At 48.4% G+C, this 17,629-nt stretch overlaps 1 protein-coding gene and 1 long non-coding RNA gene across 17 annotated transcripts in view; both read left to right on the plus strand.

The window, feature by feature from the left end:
* Nucleotides 1-17,629, plus strand: part of MAML3 (mastermind like transcriptional coactivator 3) — a 273,944-nt gene that overhangs the window by 210,315 nt on the left and 46,000 nt on the right. The window lies entirely within an intron of this gene.
* The window catches only part of LOC308194750, a 31,494-nt gene that overhangs the window by 13,015 nt on the left and 850 nt on the right, over nt 1-17,629 (plus strand). Inside the window, exon 1 of the long non-coding RNA XR_013950831.1 lies at nt 1-17,005. This exon is cut by the window's left edge and continues 13,015 nt beyond it. This is a non-coding gene — a long non-coding RNA (uncharacterized lncRNA). The remainder of the gene's footprint in view (nt 17,006-17,629) is intronic.

Genomic DNA, 17,629 nt, shown 5'->3' on the forward strand with positions numbered 1-17,629 from the left:
CCAAGGCCTGATGCCTCCAATCTCCTTGGCCTTACCTATGATGATTGCATGTCTTTTTCACTTCCAGAATCATCTTGCTATAGGAAAGAGGAAATTAGGTCCTGACAAGCTGGGAGACTGGTAAATAGCTGAGGGCATGTAGGAGGTGTCTTCAAATTTACACTTCTGCAGACACAGGGAATTTGTAGGCTTGCTTATTTGTGAGCTAGGATATTCTCAAATGTAGCATTATTGACAACTTCATATCAAAATGGATTGAAATTCAGAGCTTCCTTTTGGGCTTGCATCAATCCACCCCCCAAAAAAAAAAACACTGTCCCCACAAACAAAGCACCAACAGCTTGAGCTGGACAGCTTTAAATTTAGCTTAAAGATTTTGGGAGAGTGTAGGCTTTCTTGGACACAGGGATTCCATTTTTCAGTGTAAGGAAGAGAGGCTGCTCTGTGTGGTCTGATCAGGAGAACAGAGCAGCAGCATGAATTAGAGTGAATTTCCCCTCATCTGTGGAGAGATCGCGTTCGAATTCCACCTTGTTAAATGGCTGGCTGAAATTGGGCATGATTAATGGACAAAATGAAAATTAGATTATGTGTCTTTACTCTTCCTGTGACCTCTACTTTCTCCTGTATCAATTGCAAGCGGTCTGTTTAAAAAAAAAAAAAAAAAAATCCTGCATAAATGCCCTGAAGAGATGGTGAGAGGAGAGGAGAGGCTCGTCACCCCTGTGTAAATCGTATGCTGCCCCCGCAAGGCACAGCCTCCAAGCCTGCATCCAGCAGTACTGAAGCCTGAGGAGTCACAACGTGGAACAAATCCCAAAGTTTCAGGCCACCTGTCAATAGTCACCACATACGTTGATCACCCATGTGGAACTGCATCCTGTGGGGGATTTGGTTTCCCTGCTCCAGCTGCACCCAGGAGATGACCTGTGGCTCGGATACAGGCAGCCTTTGTGAACAGATGCCTCCCTCCTCCTTGAGGGAGGCAGTGGTGTGTCACCTATCTTTGGACTCTTGCATGGGCTATAAATTTGAAGACACAGGTCCTAAAGGCAGAGGCAAATCACTGCTCACCTGCAGGCATGTTTGCCTGGGGTTCTTGGGCAATTTTGACATCCCTCAGTGCTGCCTCGTGACCTGAACGTGGGTCCCTGCACCCATTTGGGGCACCTGCACATGTGGAGGCACCGCCAGCCTGTCCTCCTTTCAGCCTTCAACATGCCAGAAAGCAAAAGCTTTTCACTTTCAGTATGGACCACTTGGACTGTGTCCTCTACATTTGCATTCTTGGAGGGAGAAGTGCACGTGTGAATCCTGTATTCACCCCAGAGAACTGAAAATCAACATTGTGCGAATTGCTACCCGAGTGACCTCAACAGGAAAGGCCAGAAGGGATGTCTGCCTGCTTGCTACCAACACCATAAAACTAAGAACAGGGTCTGACACCAGACTGTGAAACTGCTAATTCTCCTAGTTTTTTTCTGTGTGGTGCCACTGATTTTTGGGAACGCAGGCAACATGGTTTCATTTGAAGAGACTTAGGTGCAAAACCTCCAGGAGACTTCTGCTTGCTCCTGGGGCTCAGAAGGGCTGATGAGTGGGCACCGTGGTTTGAGCTGCAGGGCACAATCCAGGTTTTCCAGCCCACATTTTAGCATGGATATCTGGTGTCTTCTTTGGAAGGCCTCAGGTCCTAGCGTCCCAACTTCTGTAAGAATCTTATTTTTTGTGTTTAAAGATACAGAATAAAGTGTTATTTAGCAAGGGGAAGCTTGAACCTGGCACCTGCAACAATAGGCAGATGGGAAAAAACACAAAACTTAAAGCTCATGATACTAAATGATGCTATACCCTAACATAAGGGTAAGAAAAATGCTATGAGAGACCTCAGGGTTTCCCATGGGAAATGGTAACTAGGTCATGGGCACGCTTGGCATGGAGGTACATATAGTTTCCTTTAAATTGAGCTGAAAATCAGAGGCTTAAAGAGGAGGTGGTTCTGAGCAGAAGCTCTTTTTCAGGGTTGGTATGTTTATCCTCGCTTTAATTAAGTTGTTTGTCCACCCTTAAGGGAAATGAACCATTTGTGCTGCTTCTCTTCCTTTCCTGTTGTCACCTGGCACTGACCCGAAGCTGGGCAGTACAACACCAAGGTGAGCAATGATACCCTCAGTGCGGACCCCACGTGGCCTCTTTATGCCTAACACAAAACAATTCTCAACAGGTTTGTTGAGGAGCCTCCTGCCTGATTAATAAATCCAAAACCTGCTGCAGGACTGCTCAGGCGGCAGTCCGAAAGCCTCTGCTCTGCTGACGTGAGCTGTGGCGTGAGGCCTTCTCTGTGGTACCGTGCTGCAGGGCTACGGGAGGGACAGAGGGCATCGCACGTGCTTGTCCTTCAGCTCTTTCATACCATTTTTCCCTCAGTTTCCGTGTTGGAGATCTTTGTGCATATCTTGTCATCTTCTAATGGTTCTTGTAAAGGGGGAGCCCTCTGTGTGTGTGTGACTGCTAAAGCTGTCTGCTTCTGCAGTGAGAGGCCTAACCAAGTGACCCTCCTCTATAAGATCGTAGTGGGAGACCAAGCACTGCAGCTTTTATCTTGGTGTTGCGAGTCAAGGTCAGCCTGGTCACTGAGGAAACTACCTGTCTCCTCTTCCTGCTGTGGTTTTGCAGTGGGCTTGCCATCCGTGGTTCAGCTCTCTTTCTGTAAAAACATCCTCTTGTTTAGAGGGGAGGTAGAGGGGGATTGCAGAAAACAGCGGCCCGCATCCTAAATGAAGTTCTGAAGCCTGTTTTGTAAAGGCTCCCATTTTCTTATGACTCAGTTGCTTGAAACAGCAAGTTTAAAGTTCTTTGTACAGGTGTAGGTGTGCTTGATAGGTGAATGAGAGTTGAATACAGGTATAATTAGGCCCACATTTCTACACAGATATTTTGACCAGACAGTCAGCTAATAGCTCCAAATACGATACTCTGCCCTCTTATATCAGTTCATCTGTCACTCAGACATGCTTAACAAGATATATGCTGCTTTTTATGCATATAACTCTGCTTAATGCTAAGGATCATTATATGTGGAGAGGTGTCCTTGCTACATCCTTTCAGAATATCCTCTCTGAGGAGAGAAAGTTGCTGCCCATGTAACGTGGCTGTCCAGAAATGCTTGCAAATCTAATGCTTTAATTTGCTTTTTATGTAGGGGGTGGGAGGAAGGGCTGCACACCTTAAAAATTTATGTCACCCAGCATCTTGCTTTAAAGAACAAAGCCCTTTTAGATTTTCAGGAGCTCAAAAAGGCATTCAATCACATCCACTTTGAATAATTCGGTATAATCCTGTCTTGTCGGTTAGATATCTGTCTGCAAAGTGTATTTAAAACAAAAAAGTTGGTCTCAGTTTGACACTATCCTCTGTCTAGCAAGGGAGTAGGTGTCCGGAAACCCTAAGTTTGCCTCCAGCCGGTAACACAGCCGGTCGCACGGCACACAGCGAGCCACTTAACTTCTCTCTTTCTTCTTCTCATAGTGGTGGAACAGTTTCCCAGTGTATCTTGTCTTTTATGTTGTCCATCTGTTCGCTTCTGTGCTTTTTTGGACAAGGATTTCCATTATTCCTTTATCAAGGCATGTTGTCAGGGCATAAGGCATAGCAAGTAGTGATTGTCTGCTCAACATATAGCAAACACGGGCGAGGAAAAGCCGCGCTTTATTTACACAACAGTTTCAGTCTGTGCCATGGCGCTATATTAAATGCGCAGGAGGCTAGCAGCGGCACTGCTACACATGTTCGGTAATATGCGTGCTCCATGTGTTGTTTTTTAGCCTCCTGGGAGAGCTTGCCTGCTAAAGTTCTGCAATCTGGATCTGCTGTGTGTTCAGCGTTATTTTGGTACCAGCTGATAGCATAAAGACTGAATAAATTTGCCGCACGTTAGACGTGGCCCTGTGCAAATAAATGTGCATGTTAAGAAAGCCCTCCATGACATAATTAGTTGTCTGTAAGCCGTGGTGTCATTGTGCAGAGTAATTAGTTCTGTTTATTTAAAGGAGCCCTGGAAAGCTATTAGCAGTTGCCAGTGGACCAACAAGAAGAAAAAGAAAAGATAAAAACCCGTGTGTGGTGGTTATTAGTCTCTTCATCATCCTAATGGACAGCTTGTAAGAAATTGGGCTCCCTATCACTGGCACGGAGTCACACCGATCATACGGGGGCATTGTTTCCTCTCGCCGGTGATAAGGGCGCCTGGCGGAAGGCTTTGATAGGATGCTCATTTTTATCTGCTAAGTACACGATGCTTGTAAAAAACAGCGGTGGCCGTGTTACCACTTGACTTGACACTAGTTTTAGCTGTTTACGTTGACACGCCACTACACTTTTAAAGCTTCACCATGAGGTCAGATTCATTAGAGTAGTTCAGAAATGTTACCGATACAGCATCTGCTCTGATTTCTTCGTGCTCCCTGCATCAAGGAAGGGGGACAGAAGTAGCGTAAGCTACGGTATGATCTTCACTTTCCTGTCAGAGTTACCTTCTGTGGGGGAATAGCCCAAGGCCTTTGGAAAAGCAAATGAGGTCTACTTGCCTGTAGTGGGGTGCTTGCGTGATGAGAGGGAAGGGAACCCCATCTGTTAACACCTCGGGGGAGGAACTGGAAACTGGCTCCAGCATCCATGGTACAGAACTGGTTGGCAGGTCCATGTCGCAGCATGAATATCTCTGAGAGAAGTGGCTCAACTCTTATGTAGACGTCAGCCAGCTGAATTTGACAGGGTTAAAAAGAGTTGCAGCTACAGCAGTAACTTCTGAAACCTGGAAAATTTAATATATTGTGGTTCTTTCCTACCAGATTTCTAAACCACCTTATACAGGCTATTAGTGAATTATTTCCCTATTCTGTAATTCTCTAACTTGGCTTATAAATTTTACAGAGAGGTTATTAGCTATAAAGGCCTGTGACAAATGACCTGGGAGAAAGAGAGAAACTTGGTTCAACTTTTCTTCCCCTCCCTCTGGATTTAGCAGCTGTGCCAAGTCTCACCTTTCTGGCCAGCGTGCCCTAGGCTTTTGTAAAGATGCAGGACCCCACAGAGCTCACAGAGCGATCCCAGGCTCCAAGGAAATGGTCCCTCTCCTGAGGGGGAGAAGATCATCTGCAACTCCCCACTGAGGCTGCAGTAACTATTACGTGATGAGCCCCTCCAGTTAGCTAAAACAGAGAATAGAAGTGAGATAGGAGCCCTGGCCTGAGCTGCAGTTCTGCAAGTGTGTTGCTTTGCTACCATGGGTGAATGTGCAAGCTGGAAGGGTTTGGATAGAAGCAAAGCTGCCTCTCCCAGACCCCACCAGCTTTTGCAAGAGGACATTGCTGCCTGCAAAAAGGAAAGGGTCAGTCTTTAAAAAGTGTTGGAAAACCTCTGGCAGTGGTGCATGACTATAATCTATCTAATATCTGTCAGGGCTCCTTTGTCTGAGTTCCTGCAGAAGCCCATTTTCGGATCTCTGTTCTTCAAGGTGTCCTGGGAAATTTCTGTTCATAAAACAAACTGAAATAAAACCCCATTAGATAAACAAGCATAATCCCATCTTCTCAGTACCCTCAGATTTGGGTAGTAGGTCACATTATGTGTTAGAAGCTGTCCCTTAGTTTATCTTTTGCTTCTGGATGCTGTCACTTCTACATATCGTGTGATATAAATAATACCACGAGGAATCTGAAAGCAGCAGCTCTCTATAGGAAAATTGCCGTATTTTTCTCTGAATTCACTCTGCCGGTTTTGCTGCTTTTGGCTTGCATCCTGACCACCTTTGCATGTGGCCATCCTGTCCTGTTCAGAAATCAGCCATGCTCTAGGATTGCTGCATGCGTGATGCATCTGTAATCATTCAGCCTGAAGGTGTGGGGGAAGGTAGCCAGCAAAACATATGAGTAAGATTTTTGCAAGCATCCTTTAGTCATTTGTCGCGAGTTGCTTGTTTCCATGGGAATTAGCAAGTGAGAGAAGACACAAGTGAATCTTATTCCTGGCTTTAGCCTTCTCTTGCCTCCAGTCGGACTGCATCAACCTGCAGGACCTGTAATTTAGACCCTGGGGCAACTGAGAGGGCTCGTTCTCCTTTTTAATTATTATTGCAGCGAACAGATAGTGACCTATCAAGGGAGGAGAGGAATCGTGTGCTTACTTGTTAGCATAGCACAATGCTGCAGCCCAAACTTCCTCGTGCGGCTGTAAATATGCCAGGCCTGTCTTTGTGGTGAACCACAGATGCTCTCAGACTTTTGAGGAGCCTGGGGAGATGATTCCAGATCCTGAGGAAGAACAATTCATCTCTTTCCCCATCCCCCTATACATACATACACCATCCCCTTGTCTCTTTTTAGGTCATTTATAATCAGCAGTCATGGAGCACTGGCCTCATTAGTGATATAGCCATTCCTTCAGTGCTTCAGAAATAATCATTTAGAAAAAATGCGCGGTTTCCTTCCCTTGAGAGCCCATGAGTGATGAATTTATTTCAGTCTGGCTGTCTTGCTCTGCCTTATTTCCATATTTATTTCAACAAATAATGTACTATGGGAACAACAAAACGCGCTCCGTGAGGCAGGCAGGGAACCTGGGCAGGGAGGGGTTAACCGGAGAGATGGCATCCCAAAGCCGGGGCTCAGAGGGAGACATATTTATTCTGGGTCATTTTTTAGTGTATATACTTCCTGAGTGTTTGTGTTTGTAAAGGTTTAGAAGCCCTGGGATTTGGAGGTTGATTTATTCAGGGGGCACCATTTAGAGAGCAGACATTGTCCCCCAGTGATCCCAGCCAGTGACCTTCCTCCTGAAGGGACCGTCCCTTTTGTAATGGTGGACAGGTGATTAACTTTCCATGCTGGCTAATGACTCGGGTCTCTCACAAGCAAGAGATGCTAATTGTGGCCAGAGTGATGCTAATTGTGAACCACTAGACGAGGCGTGGAGCAGGCCCAGGGCACTCGCAGTCCAGCCCTGCGTGTGCTGCACCTCTGGGAAGGGGAGCTTGCAGCTCCTGGAAACCGACCTCATGGAGGGACCCAAACCCATGCTTTTTATTCTGGCAGCACGCGTTTTGGTAATCAAGCGTTACACCCTGGAAGCCCGAGCACTAAGGCCAGTGGCCAAGGGCTGGAGGCAGAGCTCCCGTCCCTTCCTGTCGGTGCCACCTCGGAGGCCCCGGGCAGCCCAGCTGTGCCACCACCTCCTGGTGTACAGATCAGAACTAAGCACAGGCCGTTCCTCCAAGCCACCTCAGGGGCACATTGAATTCCTTGAAACATGCTTTCTATGGACAGACCTTCCCAACGGGCTTCCTGTTAGCCCACTTAGCGCCCCTGCCACTGACCAAATAAATCCAAGTACGTGGCATCACTTGGTGCCGTGTGGTGGCAGGCCCAAGTCAGATAGCATGCCGTCTGTGGTATTTATGGTGTGTTTTTATGGGTACTTCAGAAGAGGAAGGCTCAGCCTGTCCTCTGTCAGACTACAGCCCCGCTTCTTCCCTGCTCCCCTCAGCCCCAGCTCAGGGCCCGCAGGCTCACACATGAGGCGTTATTTCTGCTACAGCTTTGCGTGTGCGTTTCATTTGTTTCCTGGGATAGCTTTTCTGAAGCTTCTGGAACTTGTCGCTTTTGCATGTATCTGTGAAGTATGTGCAATTTGCCTTGCTCTGTGTTTTCAAGTCATATTTACTTGCAGGTAGCATTTGTGCACAGAAGGCCTAGCACTTGACTGCAGAGATCCGAGCTGTTACGCAAGTAGCAGCCCCGTATATTTTGTGTATGTGCACGCATATTCTTAATGCCTCTTCCAGGTTTTGTTTTTCTTAGTTAGCATCACATTCATGTACCTAAAACTGTTCCTCTTTTGGCTTGTTAACTGATAGCTATTCCCAGAGTTTTCTTCCCTGTCCTTTTTATACCGAACTTCCAAAGGCCCAAGCTAACCAGTTCTCTACCAGCATTACTCTGTTGGGTGAGGGACTAGTATTTAACAGGCAGTTCAAATGCTGCTTGTGTCAACCTTCAAATTTAAAGACAAATACCCCCTCCAGTCCTTTTCTTGAAGGCAAAGTGATTGTTTTCCTCTTTCCATCCAGTTTCTTAATGCACTGCTCTCCGATCACCTTGGTAGCAGCACTACAGCCAGGCAACAGGGAAGAAGTAGCAGTTGGTTTACTGCCTTCTCCCCCAAGAAAAGATCAGAGCATACATCTGCCCTACTTCGGGGACAAGTGTCACCAGCTCAGGAGCTCTGAGGAGGGTGTAACCGGGAAGCCTCGTAACGGCGGCACCTCCCTGTAAGAAATGGATGTTCTCAGGGGAGGAATTTAGCACTTTGGTCTTTACAGCTGCCTGTTGGGAATGCTTTCAGCTTTTGCACAGTCATACCTCCCTTGTCTTTGAAGAATTTACCTAAGGGGAAGCATAGAGCTGTGTCTTTAATACCCTTAGCTGGTCACCTTTATTTTATAGTTGGGAAAAATGGCTTGAAAAGCTTTCACATCAGGCAACTGTAGGGGGAGAAGGATGGATTCTCAAAGAGAGCAGGTGTATTTTACTTTGCCTTATAGGTCTCAAGAATATCTCTGCTTTCTGACAGAGAAGCTCCTGAAAGTCTCAGAGACGTTTTTTCATCTTTATTGAAGAGCTGGAAGCTTTGCATTTACAGAACAGATGTCCTTTGTTACAAATTTTTCATTCCTTATTGAAATAGATATGAGCAAGAATTCACACTACACAAACTCAGGGGGAAGCAGCATTTTAAATGGAATGATTAAAAACCCTTCCTTCTCCCATTGCTTCATTTTTCACTTTTGACTCCTGTGATGTCACCCATGTGCTCTCCTCCAGTTGTTGTAGCTTTTGCCGGAGAAGAGAGGAAAAGCTCACCTTGGGTGTCCATATACAATGTGAAAGGCAAGTGAAAAATAAAATAGAGGAGGGGGATATACCTTTTAATCTTTTCAGATCAGAATGAACTCAGGATAAACCCCGGGCCTGCACCCAGTGCGCTTTCTTGATTCTCATTAAGTTGAACTTGTGATAACCTACCGTAAAACATTTAGTGCTTCAGACACCAGAGCAGGCTAAGACGCTGTGAAGAAGATAAGAAGATCATGTGCAGATGAATGATCAGAAGCTATAGGTCAATACATACAACAAAAACAAGGCTGAAGCTAAGTTCATCGTTAAGGCAGTGTGGGGAGGAGGTTCCAGCTGCACAAGCAGGGAAGGAAGACCGTAATTGAGGTCTCTGGATCTTACACCTAATGTGTTAGCCAACTAAATCACAGTTTACACCAAAAGGCTGCGAGCTTCTGTGAGCTATATGGTTGCTGGTGATATTAATTTACTATAAATCCGTCCTTGTAAGCTCTTTGTAGAGTTACACACTGTGAGCTTCTTTTTCTGTTAAGCTTTTCTTTTGTGAGGGTGAGTTTAGGGCTGGTGAGGAGAGGCAGCCTGATGTCCATGGAAAATGAAATCCTGTATTTATCCATAGACTAAGCGCCAGCTGTTACGGCAGAAGAACCCACCGCAAGATTGAATTCAGCTCACTCAGCCCTCTCCTTCCCCTTGGTTTGCCTTCTCCGGTTGCCTGTTGTGCAGTGAAATTGGTGAGATGGATGTATCATCCATTCTGAGTTAGACTGACACCATTCAGTTCCCCAGATGCATTTTAATTGCTTTCCAGGTTTTGTCAAGTACAGGGATATCAAGCCCCTTGCTTTAAATCTGTCAGTCAAATCGGGTGCTTCTGAAGAGCTTTACGGAGTTTTGCCAACTGGGGCACGTGCCAACTGCTAGCAGGGCTCAGAGGGGATTCTGCATCTACCCACGGAGAAACCCTTCAAAACCCTGGCCAGCTGCCCTGGCCACTCTGAAGACACTGCTCTGCTCAGCACAGGGCTAAGGTGCTGCTGCTGCTGCCTTCGTGGAGGGAAGGGAGGGAGGTCCGGGGGCACTGCTCGCCTCCCACAGCCAGAGCTGCCCCAGGCAAAGCTCGGGGCTCTCTGCGAGGCCCTGCCACAGGGTCCCTGCTTGACCACAACCAGATGTTACAAGCCCCGTGCACAGGTTACTGCCAGAGAGGCTGTGACCTGCGTTTAGCGAATGAGGTGACTATAAATATTCATTCTGGCCCTAAGAAGTACTGAAGCCTTTGTCAGGAAAGGAGGATTAAAACAGAAACCACAGAATGCAGACCAAAAATTGGAGGAAGTGGTGAGCGTTTTAATGAAAAATCCATTAAATTTTCCAGTTACTTTTACTCCCAACCTGGCAGGAACACTAGGTCCCAATGCGTTTTTTCCCAGTTATGTTGGTTTGCCAACATCTACAGAGGCTAGTTTTAAAGTTGAAGCAAAAACATCACGCTTGTGCTACTTTTCCTGGTGTTTCAGCCTCAGGTGGTTTTGCTTTAAGCTGTGAACACAAACCAGCTGCCTACAGTGCTTCCCTTTTTCTGCATCTGTTTGTGTATCGTGCAAGTGAACGGAGATTAATTGTATTTTTCTTCCCCTCTAGATCTGACCACCTTGAATGGCCGTAACACCTGCAGGATATGGTGCGGTCAGGGATTTAGATGGATTAATATGTCCCTCTTAGCCTGTAACCAAATGCAGGAAGAAATCCCATCCCAAAGCATCCTAGTTCTCTTTAGTTTGGCTGCTGCAATTCTGTTTCTAGACCTCAGCAGATTTCTACAGCTTCAGCTTGTAGGTGATACGAGCAGTCCTCCTTACTTTCCTTCCCTGTGCACGGCACTTAGTTTTACTTCAATTTTGGGAGTGAGCAATTCATCACACTGAGCAAATTCTGCCCTAATCCACAAGCTTTAATTGCATTAGCGGAGAGGTGAGGCTTTCACAGGGAAGTCCTGGAACAAAAGCAGTGCCTCTGGTTATAGAGCTGATCAGCTGTCATTGAGCAGCCAGTCTTTGTTTCTAGTCTGCACTTCTCTCTTAACCATGTAGCCATTTCTTTTAATTGCCACCTTAACAGTTTGGCAGGCTGCTTACACCGCCTCGGTGCTCCGTTCAGCTGAGCCACCAAAACATCACGGCTCTGAGAAGTCGTCGCAGCAGGGGTATGGCAGGATGCGGGATCAGAAGTAGCTGCAGGTAGAGATGCTCTCACAAGAGCTCTGCTCTAGTGTCAAGCCAAACCACTGCTCCCCTAGCAAAAAACCCTTTCAAACCTTTGCAGCCTTTGTCTCATTTGACGTTTGATGCAGCTTTACTGGAAAGTTTGTAGGTTTTTTGCCAGGACCTACCGTGATCGGGATTTAACCCTTATTAGCTAGAATGGTGCTGGATGCTGTACCTCGGGTTGCGTACTCAGTCTTGAAATCTGATTTGTGTTGTGTTATCTGACTGAGTGGTTTACAATCGTGCTTGAGCACAGGGCCCGTTTTGGTATGTGGAAAAGTAGAGACGAGATTTATTTTCTTGCAGCTTCCTTCAGATTTCTAAAAAATCTGTGGGAGGTGGTGGGAGATAAGTCCTTGTTTTCAATTCATCCAAGGCTAAAATTAAATTGGTGTAGGGGATAATAACCTCTAACAAAGCTGTCAGACCAGCAGGTAAGGGAGATAGAAACAGCAATGGCAGAAAGGCTGCAGAAACCTGCCGGACGGTTCTGCTGGCACCGTCACGCTCCCTCAGCAAAGGCAAAGCTGGGGAGAGGAGTCTGGGGGCAGAGCAGGCACCACGGCCCTGCATCAAAATGGCATCGGAATGGCAGTGCTGCATTAGGGCCTGCCTTTTGGAGTGGCTTTCCTTCTCTTGCTGCTTCCCAACCGACACCACCGTGGCCGCAGAGGCGCTGGGTACGTCCTTGGTGCTCCTCCTGCACCTTTCCCCCAGTCCCTGCTCCATCCTTCCCCCCCTTCCCCACTCCCAGCACTCCTCTTACTCCCCACTGCCCGCACCGAACATGTACAGATTTTACGGTTCACTGGAGAATAAGTGGCTGTCATTTCACAGACGGGCCAGGATGTAATTAGCCACAATGCATCGAAGTAATGGAACAGATGTCTCTTTGTAAACCCCGTTTGCTGTTGCACAGTGTGTGTGTGACCTGCCGGCTGCTCGGGGCGATTCCTCCCAGCCCCCTCCTCCTCCTCCTCTTCCTCCTCCTCCTCCCCTGCTCCACGCTGCTGCTGCTGCTGCTGCTGAGCCCCGGGCTCGGCTCGCACGAAGCGCTCGTCTCTTTGCTGCTTGTTTTTCTCTCCTTCTCGTGCTCTCGTCTCTCCCGCTGGAAGGCCACTGATTATGTGACGGAGTGTTAGCAAGCAGAGCCTGCATTTATCGATGGAGTCATTCAAAATAGAAAAGGTGATACCCCTCTTATGAGATAATTGGCAGTTTCAAGTTGCTCTTATTACCCGATGATAATACACCAGGAAAATCATAAATTACTGTTATGATGCCGGCCTCCTCCTCTCTTTTTTTTTTTTAAACCGAAAATAAAATAGCTGTGTTCTCCCTGAACCCTCAAATTAGTATTTACATTTTAGATAAGAGATGGGATATTGGACTGATTACAATGTGATAATGCACACAAGCTGACGACAAAGCAGGCAGTCTCAGAAAGATGCCTGTCTGACTCAGCGAGGCACTGCAATCCAAACAGCCTCACTAAACTTAAAAGGGGGCAAATCCTGGACCTCGTTTCCAGGTTCTCATTTTCTAGCGCAAGCTCATCTGTGTTGGACGCTGGATAACTCTCCAGTTCGTGGTGGTTTTTCCCCTTAAGATTTCTGAGACACGTTTTCAGGCCATATTTGTGCAGGTTTTCATTCCTTTAGCTCGCCATGTCCATGCAGCTCCTGGCCCCTCTGTATTTTACCTGCCACCTGCCAGCACCCCGTGCCATGGCGGGGAACAAAGGGAGATGCTAGGCCAGGCTCCTCTTGGCCTCCAAGCCAATTGCAGCTCCGCTCACAGCTCAGGCAGGCCACGGAGGGGCGAAACACCACCACCAGGCACCAGCTACCAGGGGGAGAAACCTAATGACAGCACAAACAGGGAGAGCATTTAGAGATGCTTGTGTTCCTGGTGCCTCTGGGTGTTTTCTTTGTACAAATACGTTAGTGTGTCGGTGTGCTCACGGTCAAATTGTTTATACAATCCCTGTGTGCGTGTGTTTTGTGCCCGCGTGTATTTGCGGTTTGTTTTCACACAGATTTCCTGAAGAGCTGCAGTGTTTCCCCAGGGTAGCCTTGATGACAAAGTTCCCATTAGTTCGCCCGGTTTTGACTCAGCAGGCTTAACTTCAGGGTGCACGTCTTCTGAGCGTTAACAGCGGTGAGGTACACGCAGTACCGATGGTAAGAAGCAGGTCTTCTGTGCAGGGAGGAGTAAGCTTTCACCTTGAGCTAAAATGCTGAAGAGGCTAAGCAGCATGGTAATGGAGAGCGGAGTGTAAATACGCTGGGTGTGTTAAACCTCCGAGAACAGCGTTGTAACTCAGAAGAATCCTCTGCAATGCTTTACACTGTGGACTAAGAATTGGCTCCATGTCTTCTTCAGCTTTTCCTTTCAAGCCGTGGAGTGGCTGAGAAGAGCTTTCAAAGCTCACAGACATTTGGGTTTGGTCTGGAGCTTCGTGTATACATCTTACAAAGAAGAGCCATAAAGGAACGTGAGAGAGAACTGTCAGTCCAGGTGGTGCCTGCCCTGAGAAGCAAATCCCTCCTGCAGTGGGTTTCTCTACCTGCCACGTGTTCATAAAGCTGTTCTCACCGGTGCAGGCATGTGCACCGAGCAACTCCTGTGCTTGCTTGAAGGTCAGTGAGCACAATGCCCGCCAGCCCGGCAAGCTCCCTTCATGCAGGGCACCAGAGCTACCTTAGCAGCCTTTACATGCACGAGGTCAGCTGGGTACATCCACGGGGCTAGGATGGCGTTGGAGAAATCTTTTCAGACTGTAAAATTTCAGCAATTTTTACAAACACTGCTGCGCACATTCCTCTGTGTCTAATACTGTGTTATGAAGCATGAGAGCATGAGAGGTAGCCTGTAGTGCAAGAATATCTGAGGGAAAAAAAAAAAAGCAAATTTTGTTATGGAGCTGAAAGCGGGGTATTTTTTCTGATGGTTTAAACAGCAGGTACTTAGTGAGACAAAGAGTATGCGGTTTTGACACTGCGCGTAGCCCTCAGGAGCTACCTGTTGATTGAAGTAGTGGTTGGAAGTGGCATCACGGAGAGAAATGATACTGGGAGACTCTTTGCTAGACGTGGGTCCTCTGTGGAAGAGGCAGAGTGGTTTCCAGCACTTCCCAGCAGTTACAAGGAGGTGTCTTTTTTGGTCTGCACAGGTACTGTGGAGTTCCACAAAACCGTTTTAAGTGTTTCTGTTCTTGTATACGGTGCTTAGGGAAAGCGAGGGGCAGGGATGGCTCTGGGCAGCTAAAATGTGAGCAGCTGCTTGGTCTTGTTCTTGCCAGCCCTGGGGTCCCAGCAAACCTGGGGGTCCCAGCAGGAGACACCTACGTCTGCTTTTGGCCGCGGGCCCTTGAGAGGATGCCAGTCCCAGCTGGACCGATTCTGGAGCGTTTTGGACAAAACAAGGCCAGAATAAGGCACTGGCTTCAATTTCACATGTGGCACAGCCCAGGTTTGAACCGGAGAAAGATTTGTGCAGGTTCCACGGGTGCCTTGCTGTCTGACGCCACCTTGCTTTTGTTGTGCTGTTATTTTTGGTCGCTGCTTATTTCTGCATAGCAAACAGCTGAGAGAAAAAGGCAGGAGAGCACGGCCCAGGCCTGCGACCTCGCTAAGCCGGCTGGCCCACGGACCTGCAAACAGGACCAGGCGCACGGGTGTCACTCTCTGGTGGAGCTGCTGATGCCTGCAGGTGGATTTCCACTGAGCAGTGTCAGGGCTGGCTCCCTGCAAACCTCACGCCCACCAGGGAGGACTTCCCTGAGCCACCCGTGTCCAGTTTGTTGGTTTGTTTTTCTTTTTGCTGCTCTAGTCCAACGCTGATCCCACATGCATGGATGGAAACGACCATTAATCTACATTAGTGGGAAATTGAAACCTGTCATTTGTAAGATTTTTTTAAATTTGTTTAAAAAATGATCTTGTATGTTCCTTGGGTTCCGGTCAACGTTGCAGTCTGCGTGGTTGCTCTGTGATGAGGCTGATATGTGCATGGGATTTTCGGCTGTTTTCATCTGGTCCCTGCCTTTCTAGAGACAAAACTTAGGGGTGGGGTTTTAAGTCTCTCCAACGCAGTAAGATTTCAAAGCAGATGCGGTAGATCGATTGAGCCTTGCCTTGTCTCAGAAGAAACAAGCCTGGTGCTGCAAATGCGGGACGGGCTCATGTCAGGGGGAGTTTCTGTTGGGGCCTAAAGGAAGGCGCTCTCTGGCAGCCCGAACTGGAGGCGGCGTGTTGGTCCCTCGGCAGCAGGCACTCACACCGCAACAAGCGCTGGTGACAACAAGTTATCCCCAGTAAACTCTCTTTAAAGTATATCCAGTTCATTTGACGAGAAGCCGTATTTTGCAGTGTGAAGAAGGACTTTTACTCCCAAAGCCCTTTCCTGCCGACCCAGGAGAAGGAAGAGAGCTGACACCGTGACAGGAGCTGACTCACAGCACCTAGTGTTCGTGTTCCTCGATTTCAGACGAACAGCAGGTTATCGCCAACATGCACAAATGTCTTTGCAAACACGTTTAAAAGCATGCCTCTGAGCCCGAGGGGTATGAGAACAGGGCTCCTTTTTCCTCCTCTCTTTTTTTCTTTTCCACTTGCCTTGAAGTAATCACCTATATTTAGGACGGTGACACGATGAAAGATGTTTATGTGTTTTTACCTAAAGCTGGAAATCGCCTTTCCGGCTCCCACCGAATGGCAGGACACTAATGGAGCCTCCTTGTGCTTTTCATCCCTTTTGCCGGGGCTGTTCTCATTTTGGGGCTGGAGCACATGCAGCATCGTTCCCACCATGTGGTGCTGAGCTCGCAGCACCCTCCGGCTGGCTGCCTGCACCCAGCAGCCCCGGAGGAGGACGAGGGGAAGGCCGCAGGACGAGGTGTTATCCCCCGGATACCTGGAGCAGGCATCGCCGGCTCTGCCCCGTCGGTGGAAGCCGCGGCGCTGCTAAATCCTGCCCGCTAAGGAGCTGGGGCTTTTTAATATGCAAGTGCTCAGTCAAAGAAAGTAAACAGACATCTCCTTCTGCAGGGAATTACTAGACAAACGTCTCCCTCCCCTCAGCCTCCTTCCTTCCTCCTCCCTTCCATTTAAGTGTAGGAAATTCTGCTTGCTTTATTTGATAAAGAGGAGGAGGGGAAGGGACATGTACTGAATCATGGTTAAGCTGCTGTCTTCTACCCCAAGACCTTTCAGTCTGGTTGTGCTTCATTAGTTTGATAAGCAGACACCAAAAAGGGGGAGGGGTGCGGGGCTTGCGTGAGGGGATCTGCCTAGGGGCTGCCCGGAGGTTTAAGAAGATGAACTGCTAATGATGTTGAAGCCGTACCTTTTTGGGACCTCGGCTCCTGGAGGAAAAACGGGCCCTTTTCACTAATTGTGTTGCGCTCAGTAGCGTGATGGAAAGGGACTCGCAAGGGAGCGAGGAGGAATGAATGCAGGCTGGGCTCTCCCCCTGAGCAGCCCCTCTCTGCTCCTCCCCCAGCCCGCCGCGCTTTTCTTCAGCAGGATATCTGGCATGAAGTCATCCCAAATATCAGGAGATAGCATTAGGAAAAGAGATTAATTCGGTGGGTCATTTATTTGAACAGTCTGGCGTGATCCTCGCAAACTAAACATAGATTTTAATGAACGCTGTCCGCATTGGCAGTGCAAATGTTTTGATGAACAGCTACCAGAAGGACTGCGAGCCTTGGATCTGGCCCCGTGCATGTGCAAACACACGGTCCGAGGACTTTCGAACTCGACTCGCTCTGATCCCGTGCCAGCTCCCTTCCTCCCTGGCAGGCTCGTGTCCCAGCAGCAGGTAGCCGCGTCCCCGCGGTGCAGCCGGCCGTGCGGTTTGTCCCCCCGGTGCTGTGGGAAGGGGTCAGGTGCACTCATTTGGGGTAGGGGTGCTTGGTGGGGGATGGCTCTTGGTGCCTTGAATCCCACCCCAGTCAGCCCCACACCCGGCAGGGCTCCTCCTGCCTCGGAAAAGGAGCCGGAGGCAGCCGGCAGCGATGCTTGCGCCTTGCTGGTGGGCACGGGAATCCCGAGCCCTGCAAAGGACGGGCCTCTAGGCTCAGAAGGGACCTCTTTAAGCTAAGCAGAGCATCGTGGTAGAGTCGTCTATCCCTGCCCCAGTCGGTGGATGTCTAGCCAGCTGCGGGCAGGGGGGAATCGCCTGAAGAGCGGCTCAGCAAAGGAGGCACAGGTGGAACTGCAGCAAACGTGAGGTCTCCCCAGCATCAAGAAAAAAAGAGCACAAGATTTGTAGTGTCTCTGGAGCACTCCAGCAGCACAGGAGTGGGCAGCAGCTTTAAAGCAAAAGGAAGTTTTGCTTTGCTTTGCTTTGTTTTGTTTTGTCTCCCACCTTAATGCGCAGAATTCCCCGCCGCACGCTGTTGCAGGGGCTGTGCGTAAAAGGCACGGGATAAATGCACGGAGG

Source organism: Anser brachyrhynchus, assembly GCF_964034855.1.
Source record: "Anser brachyrhynchus genome assembly, chromosome: 4".
NCBI lineage: Eukaryota > Metazoa > Chordata > Aves > Anseriformes > Anatidae > Anser > Anser brachyrhynchus.